This window comes from Pleurodeles waltl, chromosome 3_1 (genome assembly GCF_031143425.1).
Source record: "Pleurodeles waltl isolate 20211129_DDA chromosome 3_1, aPleWal1.hap1.20221129, whole genome shotgun sequence".
Taxonomy (NCBI): Eukaryota; Metazoa; Chordata; class Amphibia; order Caudata; family Salamandridae; genus Pleurodeles; species Pleurodeles waltl.
In genome coordinates, this window is record NC_090440.1 from 1936760561 (window position 1) to 1936784704 (window position 24144).

General features: G+C 43.7%; 1 protein-coding gene across 2 annotated transcripts in view; it reads right to left on the reverse strand.

The window, feature by feature from the left end:
- FLOT2 (flotillin 2) overlaps positions 1-24144 on the reverse strand; it is a 321407-nt gene that overhangs the window by 164135 nt on the left and 133128 nt on the right. The gene's annotated exons all lie outside the window — the stretch shown is intronic.

Here is a 24144-nt window from a genome sequence, read left to right on the forward strand (position 1 = left end):
CTTGTATTTCACTTACTCTTCTTAGAGATGTGATGGCAATTAGAAATGCTACTTTCCATGTTAAGTATTGTATCTCACATGAGTGCATGGGTTCAAACGGTGGACCCATGAGCCGTGTTAAGACAATGTTGAGGTTCCATGAAGGAACTGGTGGTATTCTTGGTGGGATAATTCTTTTCAGATCTTCCATAAAAGCCTTTATGACTGGGATCCTAAATAGTGAAGTTGAGTGCGTAATTTGCAGATAAGCTGAAATTGCGGTGAGATGTATTTTAATGGATGAAAAAGCTAGCTTTGACTTTTGTAAGTGCAGTAGGTAGCTGACGATGTCTTTAGCAGATGCGTGTAAGGGTTGAATTTGTTTATTATGGCAGTAATAAACAAATCTTTTCCACTTATTTGCATAGCAATGTCTTGTGGTTGGTTTTCTAGCTTGTTTTATGACCTCCATACATTCGAGTGTAAGGTCTAGATGTCCGAATTCTAAGACTTCAGGAGCCAAATTGCTAGATTCAGCGATGCTGGATTTGGGTGTCTGATCTTTTGGGGTTGAGTTAACAGATCTGGTCTGTTTGGTATTTTGACATGAGGCACTACTGAGAGGTCTAGTAGTGTGGTGTACCAAGGTTGTCTTGCCCAAGTTGGTGCTATTAGTATGAGTTTGAGTTTGTTTTGACTCAATTTGTTTACTAGATATGGAAGGAGTGGGAGAGGGGGAAAAGCGTATGCAAATATCCCTGACCAACTCATCCATAACGCATTGCCCTGAGACTGATCCTGTGGGTACCTGGATGCAAAGTTTTGGCATTTTGCGTTTTCTTTTGTTGCAAGTAGGTCTATTTGTGTTGTTCCCCATCTTTGGAAGTAAGTGTTTAGTATTTGGGGTTGAATCTCCCATTCGTGGATCTGTTGGTGATCCCGAGAGAGATTGTCTGCTAGCTGGTTCTGAATTCCTGGAATGAACTGCGCTAGTAGGCAAATGTGGTTGTGAATCGCCCAATGCCATATTTTCTGTGCCAGGAGACACAACTGTGTTGAGTGTGTTCCTCCCTGTTTGTTCAGATAATACATCGTTGTCATGTTGTCTGTTTTGACAAGAATGTGTTTGTGGATTATTATAGGTTGAAATGCTTTCAGCGCTAGAAATACTGCCAGTAGTTCTAAGTGATTTATGTGAAACTGTCTCTGCTGAGTGTCCCATTGTCCTTGGATGTTGTGTTGGTTGAGGTGTGCTCCCCACCCTATCATGGAGGCATCCGTTGTTATTACGTATTGAGGCACTGGGTCTTGAAAAGGCCGCCCTTTGTTTAAATTTATAGTGTTCCACCATTGAAGCGAGGTGTATGTTTGGCGGTCTATCAACACTAGATCCTGAAGTTGACCCTGTGCCTGTGACCATTGTGATGCTAGGCACCGTTGTAAGGGCCGCATGTGCAATCTTGCGTTTGGGACAATGGCTATGCATGAGGGCATCATGCCTAGTAGTTTCATCACTATCTTGACTTGTATCTTTTGTTTTGGGTGCATGGCCTGTATTACATTGTGAAATGCCTGTGCCCTTTGTGGACTTGGAGTGGCAATCCCTTTTGTTGTGTTGATTGTCGCTCCTAAGTATTGTTGTATTTGACACGGCTGAAGGTGTGACTTGTTGTAGTTGAGTGAGAAACCTAGTTTGTGAAGGGGTTCTATGACATACTTTGTGTGTTGTGAGCATCGTTCCTGCGTGTTGGTTTTTATTAACCAATCGTCTAGGTACGGGAACACATGTATTTGCTGTCTTCTGATATGAACAGCCACTACTGCCAGGCATTTTGTAAAAACTCTTGGCGCAGTTGTTATCCCGAATGGCAACACTTTGAATTGGTAATGTACCCCTTGGAATACAAACCTTAAGTACTTTCTGTGTGAAGGATGTATGGGTATATGGAAGTACGCATCTTTTAGGTCTAGTGTCGTCATAGAGTCTTCTTGTTTGAGCAATGGGATTACGTCCTGCAGTGTCACCATGTGAAAGTGATCTGATTTGATGTAGATATTTAGGGGGTCATTCTAAGTCCAGACTTCCCCCCTCCAAAATACCGCTCCGCGGTCGCAAGACCGCTGAGGGTATTTTGGATTTTGCACTGGGCTGGCGGGCGACCGCCAAAAGGCCGCCCGCCAGCCCAGTGCAAAAACCCTTCCCACGAGGACGCCGGCTCAGAATTGAGCCGGCGGAGTGGGAAGGTGCGACGGGTGCAGTTGCACCTGTCGCGAATTTCACTGTCTGCAATGCAGACAGTGAAATTCAAAGTGGGGCCCGCTTACGGGGGCCCCTGCAGTGCCCATGCCATTGGCATGGGCACTGCAGGGGCCCCCAGGGGTCCCACGACACCCCGAACCGCCAGGAACAGGATGGCGGTATGGGGTGTCTGAATCCCCATGGCGGCGCAGCGAGCTGCGCCGCCATGGAGGATTCAGAAGGGCAGCGGAAAACCGGCGGGAGACCGCCGGTTTTCCTCTTCTGACCGCGGTCTAGTACCGCCGGGGTCAGAATCACCCCTTTAATGTTCTGAGAACTAATATAGGTCTTAGAGTTTTGTCTTTTTTGGGTATGAGAAAGTACAGTGACTAAACTCCTCTTCCTCTCAGATGTAGTGGTACTAACTCTATTGCATCTTTTTGCAACAACGCTAGGACCTCCAGTTGTAGAAGATCTATGTGTTGTTTTGACATATTGTGTGTTTTCGGTGGGACATTTGGAGGGAATTCTAGAAATTCTATGTAATAACCATGCTGGATAATGGCTAGGACCCACGTGTCTGTTGTTATTTCCTCCCAGTTTTTGTAGAACTTGGTTAGTCCCCCCTCCCCACTGGTGTTGTGTTGGGGATTTGCGACATCGAAGTCACTGTTTATTTTGTGGAGTTTTGGGACTTTGGAACTTCCCTCTACTCTTTGGGAACTGTCCCCCTCTATATGTCCCCGAAAACTCCCCCGCTGGTATTGGCTCTGTTTGTGAGGTTGTGGGTTCTGTGCTTTGTCCTCGAAACCCCCCTCGAAACTGTGATTTCCGAAATGTGCCTCTGCTCTGTGGGGAGTAGAGTGCGCCCATGGCTTTGGCCGTATCCGTGTCCTTTTTAAGTTTTTCGACAGCAGTGTCCACCTCCGGCCCAAACAACTGCTGTCCGTTAAATGGCATATTCAGCATAGCTTGTTGTATTTCCGGCTTGAATCCAGATGTACACAGCCATGCATGTCTCCGTATTGTTACTGCTGTATTTACAGTCCTAGCAGCTGTGTCTGCTGCATCCATTGCTGACCGTATCTGATTGTTCGAGATACTCTGTCCTTCCTCCACCACTTGTTGTGCTCTCTTTTGGAACTCCTTGGGCAAATGTTCTATAAAATGTTGCATTTCGTCCCAATGAGCCCTATCATATCTCGCCAACAAGGCCTGTGAGTTGGCAATGCGCCATTGGTTGGCTGCTTGTGGCGCCACTCTTTTCCCCGCCGCGTCGAACTTACGACTTTCTTTGTCTGGAGGTGGTGCATCTCCTGAGGTGTGTGAGTTTGCCCTCTTGCGTGCTGCGCCAACTACCACTGAGTCTGGTGTTAACTGTTGTGTGATGTACTGTTGATGGCGGTTTATATTTTTTCTCCACCCTTGGAGTAGTAGCCCTTCCTTTCACAAGCTCCTCAAACACTTGTTTGGAGTGTTTTAGCATTCCAGGTAGCGTGGAGAGGCTCTGCTACTGTGTGGACGACAGTGTGTTAAATAGAAAGTCGTCTTCAATTGGCTCTGCATGCAGGCTGACATTATGAAACGCCGCTGCTCTTGACACCACCTGTGTGTAGGCGGTACTGTCCTCAGGTGGTGACGGTCTAGCTGGATAACAGTCTGGACTGTTATCTGACACTGGCGCATCATAAAGATCCCACGTGTCTGGATCATCCTGACTCATCCCTGTAGGAGTTGGGGACTGCATCAGTGGTGGAGTGGCTACCAGTGATGGTTGTGGAGAGCGTTGTGGAGATGGTGGCGGGGTTACTTGTCTTGCCACCTTTGCCTGTGGCTGCTTGTCTTTCTCTTGGAAGGCAAGTTTCCGTTTCATTCGTATCGGAGGGAGAGTACTGATCTTCCTTGTCTCCTTTTGAATGTGGAGCCGCCTTTGGGTGTAATCTGGCTCCATTGTCTCTAGCTCCTGTCCAAATCTATGTGTTTGCATTTGTGAGGACAGGCCTTGTTCCTCTGTGTAGGAACTTGTTTTCGGTTCCAAGGCCGGATGTTTCGGTACCGAAACCTTTTTGGCTGCTTTTTTCAGTTCCGACGACACTTTTTTGCTCTTCGGCGTACTGATCTCTCGGTGCCGACTTGTTTCGGTGCCGCTCTCTCGGTGCAGAGATTGCTCTGACCCGGTGTCGAGTCTACTCTGTGCCGGTATCTCGACCGGAGTCGGATTACTTCGACACATGCATGCCCTTTTTCGGTGCCGATGCTCGGTCACCTATTTTTCGGGTTAAGCCATGGCCTGCCGGCGGTGGCGTCCCCTGGGCTTTAGTGGTCTTTGCGTGAGTTTTGTGTATCGACGTCTTACTCACGGTTTTCGGCGTCTGTTCAGGATTGAACTCTTCCGAGTCCGAATCCTCGATGGAGGAGGTTTCCTCTTCTTCCTCCATGTGTTTTTGTCCTGTCGGCCATCTGTAGTCTTCTTGCTCTTCGGTCCCTTAAGGTCTTCCTGGACCGAAACGCTTGACAGGCTTCACAGGTATCCTCCTTGTGTTCTGGAGACAAACACAAATTACAGACCAGATGCTGATCTGTAGAAGGATACTTGTTGTGACATTCGGGGCAGAAGCGGAATGGGGTCCGTTCCATTAGCCCTGAAGACGCACGTGGTCGGGCCGACCAGGCCCCGCCGGGGAATCGAAAACCCCAAAGGGCTGCCGGAGCTCTTCAAAATTCGGTGTCGATCTGTTGCACTAACCCGATACCGAACGCAAACAATACCGTTGAATTTTCCGAGATTTTCACTAACTTTCCGAACCGAAACGCGGAGCGAAAAGGAACACGTCCGAACCCGATGGCGGAAAGAAAACAATCTAAGATGGAGTCGACGCTCATGCGCAATGGAGCCGAAAGGGGAGGAGTCCCTCGATTTCGTGACTCGAAAAGACTTCTTCGAAAAAAAACAACTTGTAACACTCAGGATGTGCAAAGCATGTGTATCTGCAGCTACACATGCCATCAAACATATATAAATACACATGTACAAATAAATACTACAATGACTACAGGCTTCCGGGGAGGAGGGAGGGTGCATGTGAATCTGCAGCACTACATGCCACAAACCGATGTACACTGGGTAAGTGACATTTTCCGTTCGGTGGCATGTGTAGCTGCAGATACACATGCTATGCATAGACTAAACAGCAGTCCTTCTCCGAAACAGCAGTGGCTAGCCTGCAGGAGTTGAATTAGTTTGAAATAAAGTTTAAGTACAGCTTGACTAACATTGCTATGTTTTGAAAATACATCCACACAATAATGTTTAGTAAATGTACGAGGAGTGGACCATTTGGCATCTTTACATAGGTCTGCCATTGGTATGTTACCTAAAAAAAAAAGCCATGAAAGCACCTTATTTCCTAGAGGAATGTGCCTTAGGTGTTATTAAAAGTTGTCTTTTTGCTTTAATGTAACATGTTTGGTTGCATTTAACAATCCATCTAGCTAATCCTTGTTTAGAGATAGGATTTCTTTTATGTGGTTGCTGAAAAGCAACGAAAAGCTGTTTAGTTTTCCTCAACTCTTTTGTTCTATCAACACAGTACATTAAAGCTCTTTTAAGGTCAAGAGTATGATGAGCTCTTTCAGCAGTTGAGTGTGGCTGTGGGAAGAAGACTGGCAATGCCACTGTTTGGTTAATGTGAAAAAGAGAAACTACTTTTGGCAAAAATGTTGGATTAGTCCTAAGTAATACTTTATGTTTGTATACTTGGAACAAAAGGTTCCTCCAGAGTGAATGCTTGTATTTCACCAACTCTTAATGAAGTAATTTCTACTCAGAAAGCAACTTTACAAGTCAGAAATTGAATATCACATGAATGCATGGGCTCAAAAGGTAGTCCCATTATTCTTGTTAGTACAATATTTAGATTCCAAGTAGGAACTGGTGGGGCTCTTGGTGGAATAATATGTTTAAGTCCTTCCATAAAGGCTTTAATAACAGGAACTCTAAAGAGAGAGGTATATTGTATAGTTTGTAAGTATGCTGATATGGCAGTGAGATGAATTTTAATAGCGGAGAAAGCTATATTTGCTTTTTGTAAATGAAGCAGGTGGCATACAATATCTTGTATTGATGCTTTAAGTGGGTCTATATTTTTAGGCTGACAGTAGTAAACAAAACATTTCCACTTAGCATAGCATTGCCTAGTTGTAGGTTTGCATGCTTGTTTTAGAACTTCCATACATTCTAATGGACGTTGTAAGTATCCAAATTCTATGACTTCAGGAGCCAAATTGTTAAGTTGAGAACACTAGGATTGGGATGCCAGATTTGAACTTTGTTTTGTGTTAACAAATCCAGTCTGTTTGGAAGTTTGCAATGAGGTACTACTGACAGATCTATGAGTGTTGTGTACCAATGTTGTCGTGCCCACGTGGAGGCCATGAGTACCATGGTTAGAGAGGTGCGACAGTTTGTTGACCAGAAATGGAATTAGCAGGAAAGGGGGACAAGCGTAAGCAAATATCTCTGACTGGTTGATCCATAGAGCATTGCCCTTGGACAGAAGGTGTGGGTGTCTGGATAAGAAGTTTTGGCATTTTGCATTTTCACTTGTTGCGAATAGGTCTATTTCTGGTGTTCCCCACATGTGAATGTACTGTTGAAGTACCTGAGAGTGAATCTCCCATTTGTGTATCTGTTGCTGTGTCCTGCTTAACAGGTCTGCTAGCTGATTGTGTATCTAGCAAGTAAATGTGATTGTGAATTGCCCATTTCCAAATTGTTTGGGCTAGAAGGGACAGTTGAGATGAATGTGTTCCTCCTTGTTTCTTCAGATAGTACATTGTTGTCATATTGTCTGTTTTTATCAAGACTGTTTTGTGCTTGAGAAGGGGTTGAAAAGCTTTTAGGGCACGGAACACAGCTCACAATTCTAAATGGTTTATGTGATAAGTTAACTGTATTGAATTCCATTCTCCTTGTATGGTAAGGTTGTTGAGGTGAGCTCCCCAACCTATCATTGATGCATCTGTTATTATTGTGGTCTGAGGCACAGGGTCCTGAAATGACCACCCCTTTATTAAATTGTTGCGATTCCACCATTAAAGAGTTTTGTGTGTTTGGTGGTCTAACAACATTAGATCCAGCAATTGACCCTGTGCTCGAGACCATTGTCGTGAGAGGCACTGTTGTAGTGTTCTCATATTAAATCTTGATGGTACTATTGCGATGCAGGATGCCATCAATCCCAATATTTTTATGATAAACCGTACAGTGTAATGTTGATTTGGCTGTATCTGTGAGATGAGATTTTGAAAAGCTTGTATCCTTTGTGTATTTGGATAGGCTAAGGCCTGGGTATTGAGAATAACACCTAGGTAAGGTTGAACCAGTGCTGGTTGAAAATGAGATTTTTGGTAATTGATTGTGAACCCTAATGTGTATAAGGGTTTCTATTGTGTATTGAGTGTGTTGCTGACATTGTATAATAGTGCTTGATTTTATTAGCTAGTCCTCTAGATAAGGAAAGACACGTATATGTTGTCTTCTTAGGTAAGCTGCTACTACCTCTAGACGTTTTGTGAAAACCCTTGGAGCTGTTATGCCAAATGGAGGAAGTTTGAATCAGTAGTCGTTTCCCACTATTACAAACCTTAGGTATTTTCGATGAGCTGGATGTATGGGGATATGAAAATATGCATCTTTGAGATCCAATGCGGTCATGTAATCTTGTTTTTGCAGTAGTGGAATGACTTCATGCAGAGTTACCATTTGTAAGTGTTCTGACAGGATGTATAGATTTAGTGGTCTGAGATCTAGAATGGGCCTAGGAGGGCCATCCTTTTTGGGTAGTAGGAAGTCTAGTGAATATACCCCTGTTCCACGTTGAGATTTTTTAACCAATTCTATTGCTTCTTTTAGTAATAGTGATTGTAACTCTTGTTGTAACAGAACGTTGTTTTCTTGGGACAACCTGTGATAACGAGGAGGAATGTTTAGTGGAGTAGAAATTAGTTCTAGGCAGTAACCATTGTGGATAATTGAAAGAACCCATTGGTCTGTGGTGATAGTTTGCCATTGAGAGTGGAATTGCTGCAGTCTTCCCCCACAGGAGATGTGTGAGGTTGTGGCATACTGAGCAAGTCACTGTTTTGAGGGAGTGGTGACACTCTGAGGCTTAAAATTTGCCTCTGGCTCTGAAGTATTGACTTCTATAAGAGCCTCTAAATGCTCCTTTCTGGTGTTGCTGTTGACCTTGTTTAGGTTGTGAGGTGGAAGCGTCTGCAGATTGGGGCTGGAAACCTCCTCTAAATTGCTGTTTACGAAACAAACCTCTGCAAGGTGTAAGGTATAGAGCTCCCATAGCTTTTGCAGTGTTAGAGTCTTTCGTGAGCTTTTCAATAGTTGTGTCAACTTCAGGTCCAAATAGGTGTTTTTTAGTTTTTTTTTTTTATCAAATGGCATATTGAACACTGCTCGTTGGATTTCTGGCTTGAAGCCAGAAGATCTTAACCATACATGTCTACATATGGTTATGCTAGTGTTTATGCTTCTAGCTGCTATGTCGGCTGCATCAGGAGGAGATCTTATGTGGTTGTTGCTATTTGCTGACCTTCTTCAACAATTTATTGAGCTCTTTTTTGATGTTCTTTTGGCAGGTCTTGTAAGAATTCCTGCATTTCGTCCCAACGTGCCCTGTGATAGTTCGCTATTAGGGCTTGTGAATTAGCAATGCACCATTGGTTAGCTGCCTGTGTAGTTACCCTTTTACCAGCAGCTTCAAACTTTCTGCTTTCTTTGTCAGGGGGAGGGGTATCCCCTGAAGTTTGGCTATTGGCCCTTTTCCGAGCAGCACTGACAACAACAGCGTCTGGCGGTACCGGTTGCGTGATATAGGCTGGGTCTGTTGGTGCTGGCTTGTATTTCTTGTCTATTCACTGTGTTAAAATTCTAGCCTTAACAGGTTCTTTAAATATGTTGTCTGCATGTCTGAGCATGCCAGGTAACATTGGCAAGCACTGGTATTGTGAGTGGGTGAAGGACAATGTGTTAAAAAGAAAATCCTCCTCCAAAGGCCCAGCATGCATTTGTACCCCATGGTACGCAGCTGCTCTTGAAATGACCTGTGTATATGCTGTACTATCCTCTGGTGGCAAAGGTTTGGAAGGATAGAGGTCTAGGTCATTTAGTGGTATGGCATCAGGAGCATACAAATTCCAGGGGTCAACTGTATCACCATTCAAATATTTATGGGAGTTTGATGGTGAAGGCAATGGTGGTGGGATAGCAGGTGGTGGTGAAAAAAAGTTTTGGCGAATGTGGTGGAGAAATTTGTAAAGGTAATGGTTTCATCCTCCTTTTAAAGATTTTTGCCGGTGGTGGAGCAGTGTCAAGATTTTCTTGAAACGCAAACTTTCTTTTGGTTTGTGGAGGAGGTGAAGCAATGGTCCTCCCAGTCTCTTTTTGGATATGTATCCTTGTTTGTTTGGAGTCCAGGATTTCAAGGATAGGTTGAATATCCAATTCTTCAGAAATATATTCTGATGCTGTAGGTAGTTTACAGGATTGATCATCAAATGTCTTTGAGCTGTGCTTTAATCGGCTCGAAAGTCCTTGTTCCTCTGTATAAACAGATTTTTTCGGCTCCAAAGTGGATAACTTTTTCAGTCCAGAAGGAACAGCCTGTGCTTTATGCTCTGAAGCTGAATGTCGAACTTTCGGCTCTGAAGCATGTGGACATCAAGTCGGCTCGGATGTGGAGCTTTTTAATAGATTTACTCGACTCCGGCATAGAAACGGATGTGGCCTTTTTCGGCACCGAACCCGAAGGTCAGTTGCTGACTATTTTCTTTCGGGTGGAACCATGGCTCTCTGGCAGTGGTGCACCCAAGGCCTTAATAGGCCTCTTGGAAGTGGGCGTAGGGGCAGATGTACTCACATGATGAGCCGCAGGGATTGGATGGCTGTCTTAATCAGAGTCTGCTTCAGAGTTGGTGTCCTGGATTGAAACTGCCATCTGTGCCTGTTCTTCTAGGGTGTCGATGTACTCTGTATGTTTGGACGCCATTTCAAGTCTCCTCGCTCTCCTGTCACGCAGTGTGTTTTTCGACCGGAATGACTGATAGGCTTCACAGTCTTCTTCTCAATGCTCAGGAGAGAGACAGAGATTACACCCCACATGTTGATCTGTATGCAGGAATTATGCGTGGCATCAAGGACAGAATCGGAATGGAGTCCGATCTATCAGGCTCCAGCGTGGTAGGCCAGAACAGGCCAGAGTGAGGCGCACGCGCACCCAAAAGGGTATTTTTCTGGTTTCCAACTGTACTATTGGCTCGATTACAAATGGAAACGCAATCTAAACAATACCGACCGTGAAATAGAGTTATTATAAAGTTTCCGAATCGAAAGTCTCGGAGTGAGAGGAAACCTGTCCGAACCTGACAGCGTAAAGACAACAATCTAACAAAGGAGTCCATGCCCATGCTTACTATTACTGAAGGGAGGAATCATTCGATCCCGTGACTCGAAAAAAGACTTCTTCGAAGAGAAACAACCTGTAACATAACTATATATATATATATATATAGTTATGAGAGAGAGAGAGAGAGGGAGGGAGAGAGAGAGAGAGAGAGAAAGAAAGAAAGAGAAAGAGATAGATGTGTATAATGTCCATTACATATGAAAAGTGAGAAGGCATGTCTTGAATCCTTATCTATCACCCCTAAAGTATGCTGCTGTCCTGTATTAGTTTGTTTTTCTGAGATTTTGTGCACAGATGATTTCTATTGCTGCATCCCCTAGCGTGCTGAACAAAACATCTTTTAAAAAAGCATACTTACCATTCATTGGCCTTCTTATCACTGTATGATACCAGGTTGCAAGCATAATTGCAAAAAATCTTTTTTTAGAACATGCGCCTCTGGGAATGGACAAAGGCCAGCATGTGTGTTAACAATTACATGTTTATTCTCGATGTGCACCCTTTCCTTTTTACACATCACTTTTTATGGTTAAACAAAACATTACTTTGGTGTTGCTCACAGAGGTCTGTAACGAGACGCGGTGTCGGTCCATCGCTCGTGAGGCGGTGCCGGTCCATCACTCGGGAGAGCTCTGCAATGGCCTACAGTCCAATTACCTAGAATTACGAACGACTCAGATCCATACAGGGTGAACACAGGTCATTCCAGGCAGCATGGGCAGAAGAGTGCTTGTTTGCTGAATGGCCAAAAGAGAAGGCCACCTGTTTGCTTTGCAAAGAGAAAGTAAATGTTCTTAAGAGATATAACCTTGAACGGCACTAAAAAACCCGACACGCAGGCTATATTGAGAACTTCCCATTGCCTCAAAACTGCGTTCTGCAAAAGTGGCTTCATTATAGCAATCGTTTTTTTCCCAGCAGAAGCTCTTCCTTTGCCAAATGAAGGAATCTGAGGCTGTAACAGAAGCATCATTAAAAATATGCTATTTGCTTGCTAAATATATGAAGCCATTCACGGAGGCAGAGCTGGTGAAGAAATGTTTCCTTTCAGCAGCTGAAATTTTGTTTGAAAACTATAGCAACAAAGTCAGCATTTTAAAAGAAATCAATGCATTACAGATTCCACTTGTACATGCAGAATAGAGACAATGGAAGAAAACGTCCAGGATCAGGTGATCAAAGCAGTCAGAGTGTCACCATTATTCAGCATTGCTTTGGATGAGTCCACAGATATAGGCAATGTGGCCCAGTTACTAGTTGGGGTGAGGTGTTTAGACCAATCTCTTTACCCTAAAGAAGAGTTCCTGTGCCTCCTACCACTGCAAGGGCACACAATAGGAGAAGATATACTGGACAGCATCTGCAACTACTTTGAAACATATCACATACCACTGGACACTCTTCTCACTACAGATGGGGCTCCTGTCATGGCAGGCTATGACAGAGGCTTTGTATCTCTGCTTACAAATAAGCTTACCGGACAGACTGTGATACACTACCACTGGAAGTTGTGTGTGCAAAATTAAAGCACAGAGACACGAATAACGTCCTAAAATTCACAATGAAAATTGTTCATTGTATTTGTACCAAAGCCCTTAACCATAGACTTTTTAAAGCTATGCTGCAGGATTCTGAAGCAGAATATACAGACCTCCTGATGCACACTGAAGTGCGATGGCCAAGCAAAGGGAAAAATCTGAAGATGTTCATTGTAAACAGTAGAGGTCAATCATTCACAGAACTAAAGGATGTGAAATGGCTTTTAATGCTCCATTTTTATTCAGATTTATTTGCACACTTCAATGCTCTCAATTTGATTCTGCAAGGCAAACAACTTGTGTGGTCCATGATAAATGGTATTTACTCATTTGAAAAGTAAGCTTGCACTATTCAATAAACAACTGGACGTTGCTGACTTCACCCACTTCCCACAACTGTTGGCAGTGACTCAGAGGTTTCTAAATGCACAAGAAATGCTGCCAACGCTAAACCTTGGTGAATATCTTGCAGAACTTTCAGAGGAGATAAAAAGGCAATTTTCTCAATTCAGAGCCCTCACCCCTCTGTTCCAGCTGGTTGTAAACCCATGGATAGTGAGAGCACAAAATCTTGATGTTGTTGAACTTATTGGCATGAAAAAGGCGCAAGCACAAATGGAGCTGATAGACATGCAGCACAATTCAGCTCTCGAAGCATCTTTTTTGGGGCAGGCACCAGAAGAATTCTGGAACATTGTGCCTTCTGACAAATGTCCTGTTCTTTTTACAGTGGCCCAGAAAGTAATTTGTATGTCTGGGTCAACATATGTTTGTGTAAGTTAATTTTCAACAATGGGACTGTTGAAGAGTAAACTCAGAACTAAGCTAACAGACTTACATCTGGATCAACTCTTAAGGCTTTCCGTTTCACACATAGTACCAGATAATAGGAGACATGAAATGTAAAATAAGTTCTTAGTATATCTTACTTTGCTGTACCTATTTTTCGGCCTCAGTTAAACCTGTGCTGAATAGCTACTTAGTGAGGATTACTATGCAATGCCTCTTAAGAATGCTAATTTTGATAACAAAAATGTATTGTCAAAATATCCTCCTTGTACCTTTGTACTTACATCTGGCTTCAAAATACAGCATCGTCTAGTAATGTTTTTTTTTATTTTTTTTAAAACATCTGTAGCCCCACTTCTTGACCCTGCCCCTTCACCCCTTCACCCCTTGACCACCCCCAACAGGCCCATCGGTGCAGCCTTCGTCCACAAACCAAACTGTAATTTTGGCTCCCGGCAAAAAGTTTGTGAGTACCCATGATCTAGCTAATCCATTTTCTGAAATAGGATTACCCTTGTGAGGTTCTGAAAATGTAACAAATAAAGTATTTTGTTCTGTCTATATAGTACATGAGAGCTCTTTTAACATCAAGAGTGCGTAGGGCTCTTTCAGCAACTGAGTCTGGCTATGGAAAGAAGACTGGCAAATCCACAGACTGGTTGATATGAAGGTGAAACTACCTTTGGTAGGAATTTTGGATTTGTTCTGTGAAATAGTTTGCGTATATTATTTTTGAAAGCACGATTCTTCCAAAGTGAAAGCGTGAATTTCACTAACTCTTAAATAAGTTATTGGTACTAGGAAAGCAACCTTCCATGAAAAGAATTACAGAGAACAAGAATGCATGGGTTCAAATGGTGGGCCCATAAGTCTTGTGAGCACGATGTTTAAGCTCCATGCGGGAGCTGGAGGAACTCTAGATGAAACTACTCTTGAGTCCTTCCATAAATGCTTTTATAACAGTAATTCTAAATAGTGAAAAATGTGGTCTGTTTTGAACATAAGCTTCTATAGCTGCTTAATGAAGTCTAATAGAGGAGTATGCCAAGTTTGCTTTTTATAAGTGTAACAAATAGCATACAATATCCTGTACTGAAGCTTTAGTTGGGTCTATGTTTTTGGGTAGGCAATAGTACACAAAACATTTCCATTTGACAGCATAACATTCTCTAGTTGAGGGTTTGCGTGCCTCCTTTAAAATATCCATGCATTCAGAAGGAATTTTCAGGCAACCAAACTCTATGACATCAGGAGCCATATTACAAGATTCAGTGTGCTGGGATTGGGGTGTCTGATCTGACCTCTGTTTTGGGTAAAGAGATCTGGTCTGTTTGGTAGCTTGTGATTAGGAACCATACATAGATGCAGCAGTGTTGTGGACCAATGCTGACGCGTCCATGTGGGAGCTATGAGACTCAAGGTGACTGAGGTTTGTCTCATCTGCCTTACCAGTAATAGAATTAGTGGGAGAGGCGGAAAAGCATAAGGAAATATCCCTGACCATTTCATCCATAGAGCTTTGCCCTTGGATTGTGGGTGTGGATACCTGGATGCAAAGCGTAGCCATTTTGAGTTTTCTTTTGTGGCGAATAGATCTATGTCTAATGTTCCACACATTTAAAAGTATTTCCGAATTACTTGGGGGTGAATTTCCCATTTGTGGACTTGTTGCTGCATCCTGCTTAACAGGTCAGCTAGCTGATTTTTCATCCCTAGGAGATATTCTCCGACTATTTGAATGTGGTTGTGAATTGCCCATCTCCAAATTGACTGTGGTAAGCTGGATAATTGGGATGAGTGTGTCTCCCCCTGTTTTTTCAGATAATACATTGTTCTCATATTGTCTGTACGTATTAACACTACCTTGTGTGAAAATTATGTCAGAAAAGCTTTGAGTGCTAGGAATACTGCTAGTAACTCCAAGTGATTTATGTGGTAGGTTTGTTGGACGGAGTCCTATTCTCCCTGTATAGTAAGGTTGTTGAGATGAGCTCCCCAACCTGTCTGTGATGCATCTGTTATGATTGTGGTCTGAGCCACAGGGTCCTGAAAGGGCCGCCCTTTTCATAGGTTGGTGTGATTCTGCAGAGAGTGCAGCAGAGAGTTGTAAGTCTGGCGGTCCAACAACACTACACCCTGAAGTTGACCTTGAGACTGAGACCACGCTTGTGAGAGGCACTGCTGTAATGGTCGCATGTACAGTCTTGCATTTGGAACTATGGCTATGCATAAGGCCACCATTCCTAATAGTTTCATCACTAATTTCACTGTATAAGTGTGGTTGTGATGCGGCTCAGCCATTAGATGTTGAAATGCATGAATCCTTACATGTGGGTATGCTAATCCCAAGCGAGTGTTGAAAATTGCTTTTAAATTCTGCTGTATTTGTAATGGTTATAGATGGGACTTGAGCTAATTGATGGTAAATCCCAACTTGTGAAGAAGATCTATTGTGTACTGAGTGTGCGTTTGACATATTTGGCTTGTATTTGCTTTTATTAGCCAGTTAGCCAGGTATGGAAAGACATGTATGTGCTGTCTTCTGAGAAATGCTGCAACTACTGCTAAACATTTAGTGAACACTCGTGGTGCTGTTGTTACTCCGACTGAACCGTGGAATTGGTAGTGCTTTGCTATGATGACAAATCTTAGGTACTTGTGATGTGCTGGATGTATAGGTATGTGGAAATATGCATACTTGAGATCTAATGCTGTCATGTAATCTCCATTTTTTGCACTAAGGGCATGACATCTTGTAAAGTGACCGTGTGAAAGTGTTCTGAGAGAAATACATTGATTGAGATGCCTGAGATCTAGAATTGGCCTTAATGTACCATATTTTTGGGGGGAATTAGGAAGTATAGTGTGTATACACCTGATCCATGTTGGGATATGGGTACTAGCTCTATGGCCCCTTTGAGTAGTAGTGATTGTACCTCCTCTTTCAGTAATTTGAGATGGTCCTGAGTAAGTCTGTGTGAACGATGGGGTGTGTTTGGTGGAGTGGTAATAAGTTCCAAACAATAACCATGTTGGATAATTGACAGAAACCATTGGTCTGTAGTAATGTCTTGGCATTGTGTATAACAATGTACCAGCCTTCCTCCCACAGGAGATGTATGTGCTGTGGGGATGGTGAGTGAGTAATTATTTGGGTACAGGGGAGAAAGTTCTGGAACTGGATGACTTCCTCTTCCTTTATTATTGGACCCTCTGTATGAGTCTCGAAAGGAACCTCTTGAATAGAATTGTAAGGTTTGTTTCTGTTGGGAAGTGGATTCTGAATCTGGGGCTACTTGCTTGAAGCCACCACTATATTGTGGCCTGCGAAATGTACCTCTAGCAGGTGCAGTATATAATGCCCCCATTGCCTTGGCTGCTTCTGAATCTTAACGTTTCCATGGTTATGTCCACTTCTGGCCAAACGGATGTTCCTTGTCGAAAGGCATGTTTGAATTTCAGGTTTGAAGCCTGAACATCAAAGCCATGCATGTCTTCTAATAACCATGCTGGTATATATGACCCTAGCTGCAGTGTCAGTTGCATCTGTAGTGCACATAATGGCATTATTTGAGATTGCTTGTCCCTCCGTAACTATCTGCTGTCCCCACTTCTGGTGGAAGGTATTGGAGCAACTCTTCCATCTCGTCCCAGTAGGCTCTGTCATACCTAGCTAAAAGAGCTTGAGAGTTGGATATTCTCCAGTGGGTCGCTGCTTGTGAGGCTACCCTTTTCCCTACAGCGTCTAGCTTTTTGATCTCCTTATCTGGAGGAGGAGCATCCCCGGTTGACTGGCTGTTAGCCCTCTTTCTTGCTGCCCCAACCACTATGGAGTCTGGTGGTAACTGAGCTTTTATGAAGACTGGGTCTGATGGAGCTGGTTTATATTTTTTAACAACTCTAGGAGTGATAATCCTGGCCTTCACTGGTTCTTTTAAAATGTTTGTTGAGTGCCTGAGTATTCCAGGTAACATTGGGAGACACTGATGCTCTTTATGAGTGGATGTGAGAGTATTAAAGAAAAAATCCTCCTCTATGGGGTCAGTGTGCATCTGCACACTATGGTATGCTTATTCTCTCGCTTTGACCTGATTGTATGCTGTAGTGTCTTCTGGGGGAGAAGGTCTAGCGGGTATAAATCTGGTTTATTGAATGTAATCAGATCAGGGTTATATAGATCCCATGGATCCATGTCCTGTTGAATGTCGCTAAGATCATCCCTGTGTGGTGATGCTAAGGATGTCTGGGGAGAGAACTTCAGATGGTATGGAGGAAAGAAGAAGAGGAAGAGAATGTGGTGGTGAAGGTTGTTTCTGCTGCACCGTCTTTTCTCTCTTTATCCTTTGAGACCTTTTTTGACGGCGGTCCAGCATCTACGGTCTCTTGAAAGGTTAATTTTCTTTTGACAGTCACTGGAGGAGAGGAAATTATCCTTCCTGTGCCTTTTTATATTTGTAATTTGCACTGTTGAGTGTCAATAACCTCTAGAATTGGCTGTACCTCTGAGGTTTCTTGTGTGGAAATAGTAATTTTCCCACTTTGAGCTTTCAGTTCCGAAGTGTTAGGCACTCAGGGGGTCATTATGACCCTGGCAGTCCTGCTCCGCCACGCCGGCTGTGGCGGCCAGACCGCCGACAGCATGGCGGTGCAGGACCACCAAATTATGACAACACAAGTGAACTGGCTGCATTGCAGCCAGTTCCCCACCTGTACCACCAGGGGGGTAGGACCGCCTGGCCAAAGGTTGACCAAGTTCGACATGGCGGTCCACCTAATACTGCCCACAGTATTTTGAGCATCCTTACCACCAGGGATTCTGTTGTGGCAGCCCCGCCATGAAATCCCTGGCAGTAACGATACTGGCGATAGGAATACTCATTCCTGTTGCCACTGAAGGACTCCCCAACCCCCCCTCCATGTAGGACCCGACGCCATCGGAAGTCCCCACCCCCCAAGCAGTGACACCCCCAATCCCCATTCCGAGCCCCCAGATCCCCATTCCGAATCCCCCCACCCCCGATCCACATTGCGATCCGTCCCACCCCGTACATCCATGCAGGCACACATCACACATACATACATACACACATACACACATACTAATTCACACATACGGCCACGACAACTCCCCCCACCCCGCATACATGCATTCACACAAGCACACGTACACTTGCATGCACACCCCCACAAACACACCACACCCCCACATTCGCTCACACATCACTCAGACCCTCCCCCCCACTTCCATCAGTCGATCACTGTACCTGGTGGTCACGGTGGTCATCCGAGAGGGAACGAGGTCCATGGCGCTTGCTCCGCCACCAGCACCCCATCACCACAACACCGCCACGCCGTTTACAGTGATGTAATACGGCAGGCGGTGTTGTGGTGACATGGCGGTGGAGCAACCTCCACTAGACCGCCGACCGCCAGTATGGCTGCTTCCCCGCATAATGGTGGTAGAGAGCAGTCAGCAGCCATAATATGGCAGTCTGAAGATCTCCAACACTGACGGTCGTTTGGCATGTGCGACATTGGCGGTCTGTGTAAAAGACCGCCAATGTCAAAATGACCACCTGAGTATTTTACTCAGACCGAAATTATCGGCTCTGAACCAGATGGAAGTATTTTCGGTTTTGAAATCGATATCTGTAATTTTTGCCTCAACACCCAAACAGCTGGACCAGTCTGTTTTGCCAGTGCCAAATGCACTTAGGTCTTCATTCTCTGTGCCAAACTGAGTGTTGGTCATCCAAATTTGTTTTTCGGACCCGACCATGGCCTGAAGGCAGTGGAGGACCGACGAGCAGTGCTGGAGACTTTTTCAATGTCAATCGGTGGTGTGACGGGGCAGGTGTACTTGCGTACTGTGCCAGAGGTATAGGGTGACTGGCACTGGAATCGTGGTCGGAGTCGAAGTCTCTAATGGAAAGCGCTGTACTCTGTTCTTCCTCCTCTTCTGTGTGTTCCTCACCGAAAATGTCTGGTGTGTCCTCTGTAGACTTGGACACAAGTTCCAGTCGACAAGCTCTTCGGTCCCGGAGAGTCTTCGATCTAAACAACCTGCAGGCGTTGCAAGTCTCATTTCGATAGTTGGGAGATGAGCAGAGATTGCACACTTGCTGCTGGTCGGTGTACGGGAACTTTGCGTGACACCAAAGACAGTATTGAAACGGAGTCTGTTCCATCAGCCAGATATTGAAGAGTGCCCTAAAAGGGTGAGGCCTCTTAAGGGTGGAAAAAAATAGACCCCAACAGTTATATTTGGATCGATTACAGATAGAAATGCGATTAAAACAATACCAATGGTATTATAGAAAGACAGAAAAAGTTCAGAAGGCCCGAACCGAGATCCACCGGAGCAAGAGGAAACACATCCAAGCCCGACGGTGGAGAGAAAGCAATCTACCAAGAGGAGGAGTCACTCAATCTCATGACTCAAAAACCTTCTTAGAAGAAAAACAACTTGTAACACTCAGAGCCCAACACTAGATGGCAGACTTATGCAAAGCATGTGTATCTACAGCTATAAATGCCATTGAACAATAATATTTTACAGCCTTCCCTCTCACATGGGTACCCAGCAGGATTGTCACGTAAATCCTCTCAAACTGAAGTCAGAAAAAGAAAAGTAAACACCAAGCTCCCTCGGAAAGCAGAGTTTGACATTTGCCCTTTGTTTTCAAATTCACAGCAAATGTTAAAAGATAGGAACACGTTTTAAAGTCCTGTTTACAAAAAGCAAGCACTTGTAGAAGAATACAAAGAGCGATGGTGAACAGGCTTTGCTTCACGGAAGGGACTAAGGCATGCTGGAAAGACTAAAACAAAACCAGCAAATAGAAAGCAAGAAAATGTGAGTTACATACCACAAAGCCAATGGTAGGCAATGGGCAGGAGGGATTCCCTGATTTTACAGCTTCGATGGATATTAATGATTGTAATGTGTGGAGCACAAGTTCGGGTACTTACTATATTATCCTTTTATATTTGATGTTTACATCCGTACCCTTGCTGATAAGGCCCACAAGCTTGCAATATGTATAAAAGCTGTACTTATCTACAGTATCACAACCAATACTGTATTAATCTGTCATGATATTACTAAATAACAATAAAAATATTCCGGAAAAAGAATGTGAACCTTAAGAGGTGGCTGTCTCCCAAAGTTTGACAGTTTGAAATCCTTCATCTAAAAAGTAGCAAATATTCAACTTTTGTTGTCCAAATCTTCATCAACATTACTGACTAAGGGTGAAGCACATTATGCCAACACTAACACACCTTTGAAAACTTCTTCCATTTTCATGAAATATCAGCTGTAGATTGTTTGGGCATTTTGAACTCCCTTAAGTCTACTTGTAAATTTGAAGATCCTCTTACAGAGTAGTAGCCAGGATTCATGAGATCTTTGCACCAGCAACAAGGCAATCAATATCGTGCTAGCAATTGTCATGGTACACAATACTCAAGTATGCAACTGTAATACCACTCATTAAAAAGTCCACCACAGACTAGTAGAACCTAGGCAACAGTCATCCAAATGCTGAGACGCCATAGCTGACAAAAATACTGAAGCATGTGGCCTGTATTCAGTGCAACTGCAATCCTGCCTGTAAAAACAATCACTTGAATCACTCTTAGGTGGGCTTCAGACTCAGACATGGAACAGAACCACCAGTGATGGATATTTGAGATGACTGGATAAATATTTGTGCTTGGCATGTGCACTTATCACAACTGAATGTTGGGTCTTTCCACAGCTTTCAGCACTGGTACTACTGTTTAAGCAGTTGAGACGTGCTTGGGGCTTCTGATCAAGAGCTATGAAAATGTGCCTTCTTTATGAACGTTAGAGGCCAATGTGTGAAATTAGTAACGTTCATGTCTTCAATCCTTCCAAGAAAAAATTGTGGAGTCTCTAAGTATTCTACTCTGCCATCTCATTCTTTTACGTTTACACTTGGCCACGGTTTCCAAAGAAATGCACCTTGACCCAAAATTGTGTGTTGGCACTATGCTTAATAGTACGACTAGCCTTAATTTGCATCAATGCTGTGCACCTTACTCAGCAGGTCCCCATTAACCACAAGACTTATTAGCCCATAGTCACCTGGAAAACTGAGCCACTGTCTCAAACCCACTAGGAATCAGCACCGTCAGAGGATGTGGAACTACACCCACATGGAGCGAGCAGCAACCTCCAGAGGGCAGGCTACTCAAAAAGAAGATGGAGGTTAAATGAAAGTTAGTAGCTCAAAAACATGTGCTCCCTTAAGCAAAGTAATGCACCACAGACAACACTACTGAAAAAAAGAGATCAACCTCATGTATAGTTTTTAATAATTCAAAAGCATTTCAGATGTACGGTCTCTTTTGCAAACACAGTCTGAAGTGCAGCATCGCTTCCGGCTCACAATAATTTAAACAAGAAAAAAAGACAAAGGGCATAACAAAAGCACGAGCACCGCAAAATGGAAGACCTGGATGAGTGGTCCACGTTGGGGCAAGGTTTTAAGGCCAATCTCTCCATTTGTCTCGAGGTTTAAATAAACTGTCAATTGATAGCAGATGAACAAAGCCTCTCCCTTAATTATGGTGGTCACCTAGAATTTGGGGGATGGATACAGATCAAATCAAATTTGACTCGTGGTTTCCATGGTAATATTCCTGCCAAGCACCAATTTTTGCTCAGATGATTTACATCTGCTCCTGGCTTCTGAGAATGTGAATGTCTCCAGCAGTAATGGAATTACACCAACTAAAGCATGCTCTACCCCTTGCCCTGTCGAATTAAATATATCCTGACCACTGCTTTCATGTGCAATTAAAAGAGAAGCGTCTGTTAGCAGTGAAAACAAAAGTAATGATAGAGCAGTGGTCTCTCATGAATTTCATTTTCTGCTGGCATGTGTTTTAGGTTTAGGTTTCTTCGCCTGACTTCTGGAAGAATATAAACAGATAGAAATGAATTGTTACGGGAACTTTAGGGATTCTGCAGGTGACTTTGTAGACATGTGCATGTTCATGCGTGATGGATAATTTAGTGTATCAACAGCAATGGCTGTTGCATAGCCGGGCAAATAAATCCATATATCTATGTCAATTCCATTGCTAGAATAGCCCAGGTGTCGTAGAAAAATGTAGTTAACCAGTCATTAAGGTCTACTATAGCTCACAGAAATTACAAATCACAATGCAGCTAATCAGCCATTAAGGTCTATGGCTCATAGAAATTATAAATCACAGGACCACTATATTTCCCACCGATCAGGCATGTACTGTGAAAATGTATAATCCATACCACAAATAAAAACGATTTTAATATACAATTGCAATGGATTCATTGCCCCTGCATTTCAGGCGCCCTAATCAATACGAATAAGCCTACAATATTATGATACCGAAAAATGACCTTTGTGACTGATGTTCTGCATTGATAAATGCCATGCACACACCCAGCCCAGTCACAGTACACACCCTCAGCCATACCGCGCATGCCATCGGCCACGCACGGCACCTGCGCAATGTACAACCCTCTACGTCAGACACTGAACATTCGATGCAAGCTGGCACACTCAAGAAGTTAAACAAGTTAAACATGGCCCTTCTAACCCGGAAACTGTACTGCTGCAGTAAGGTACCACCTCAGACGAAATTCAGAGCTTAAAATGCAAATTATAGCATTCCAGGGGGCCAGGTCCGAAGCACAGATTTCAGAGACCAGAACGCAAACCAGTGGAATGAACTGCCTCACCAGAAGTTCGGCAAGGTGTTGAAAACCTTGCTGTTTATTCAGTGGCTCAGGGATCTGCTCAGATGTCTCAGTTCTTCATTCTGATGAAGCGTCAAGAAACTCAAGGTTTAGAACACGTAATAAAATGTTAAAAGTCCGCTGGGCTATAATGTTTAGGTGAATGATGTTACAGGGCTCACGTCATGCAAGTACACAAAAATGCATAATGTTTATTTCTGCCATTGCTCCCTGACATTGGCAGACTGTACTTTCAAGAGTTAGGACTGAATAAGATAAAAAACATATTTTGAAATCATGAGGCTTCCTGCCAGCTGGACCATTGAAAGTTACACGGCTGTACCCTATAGGATTCGTTCTTAGTATTAACAGCTGAAACGTACCCTTATTATCTACTAAATGGCATTTTTATAACAGTTTTCTCCACAAGTAGCTCTAGCCTGCCTAAACAGGGACAATACTATTACTCTGAATATGGATGGACCTCGAAGGTTATGTGTTAAGATAGCCAGAGTTGCGACACGACAAAAATACAGCAGCAGAAGCATAAGGAATCACAGTAAAAGAATCTAGACATATGACGCTTTAACACTATGGGTAATTTAAGGCCAGGTTCCGAAAGTTACCGCAGACGATTGCGAGGTGAACGGTCAAATGTAGCCTATGATAATAGCACAAGCACCACTTATTTAGACTAATGTTCACTTTTAAGAATTTCGCGAGGTACCTGTTTTGAAATGATGCTGCAGATCATATAGGAGTTATCTTGGCACAGATAAATAGGAGTGAGTAACACATGGGACACTGCAAGTTAGGAGTGAGGGGGGGAATGGGGTTTGTCCTTGTTCTAGGCAAGTCAAAGGTGTACTAACAGACGTGAGTGGGGCATTCAGTACAAGAATAGCAGGGCACCCCAAAATGAGCAGAGCAGTGAGAAGGCAGTATTACCGGATTAGCAGTGGCAAAGCATTGTAGCACGGGATAACGGTGCACGACTCCCCGCACTGGAACATTCAAGTACGTTAGAGGCTAGGAATCAGCTACACTTGTACATCGTGCCTTTACTTCAGCTGGGAACGGAACACCGAGGTGAAGAGAAAAAAGTGAAGTGACAAAACAGCTCTGGTTCCAGTATTGGGAGAGAACAGACTAATAATTCATATTAGATCCTAGGTGTTCTGGACAAGGCGTGAAGTTCCAAGGAAAACTGCTAAAGCTGCTGCCTTCATGAAGGCATTTATACTGAAAAAGATTTAAGTGCTTCAAAAGAACAGGCTGACACAGCTCAAGGATGGGCTGCGCTGGCAGATCTCTGCAAAGAAAGCAAGCAATGAAAACAATAGCAGTGGCCAAGTCGCTATGAAACGT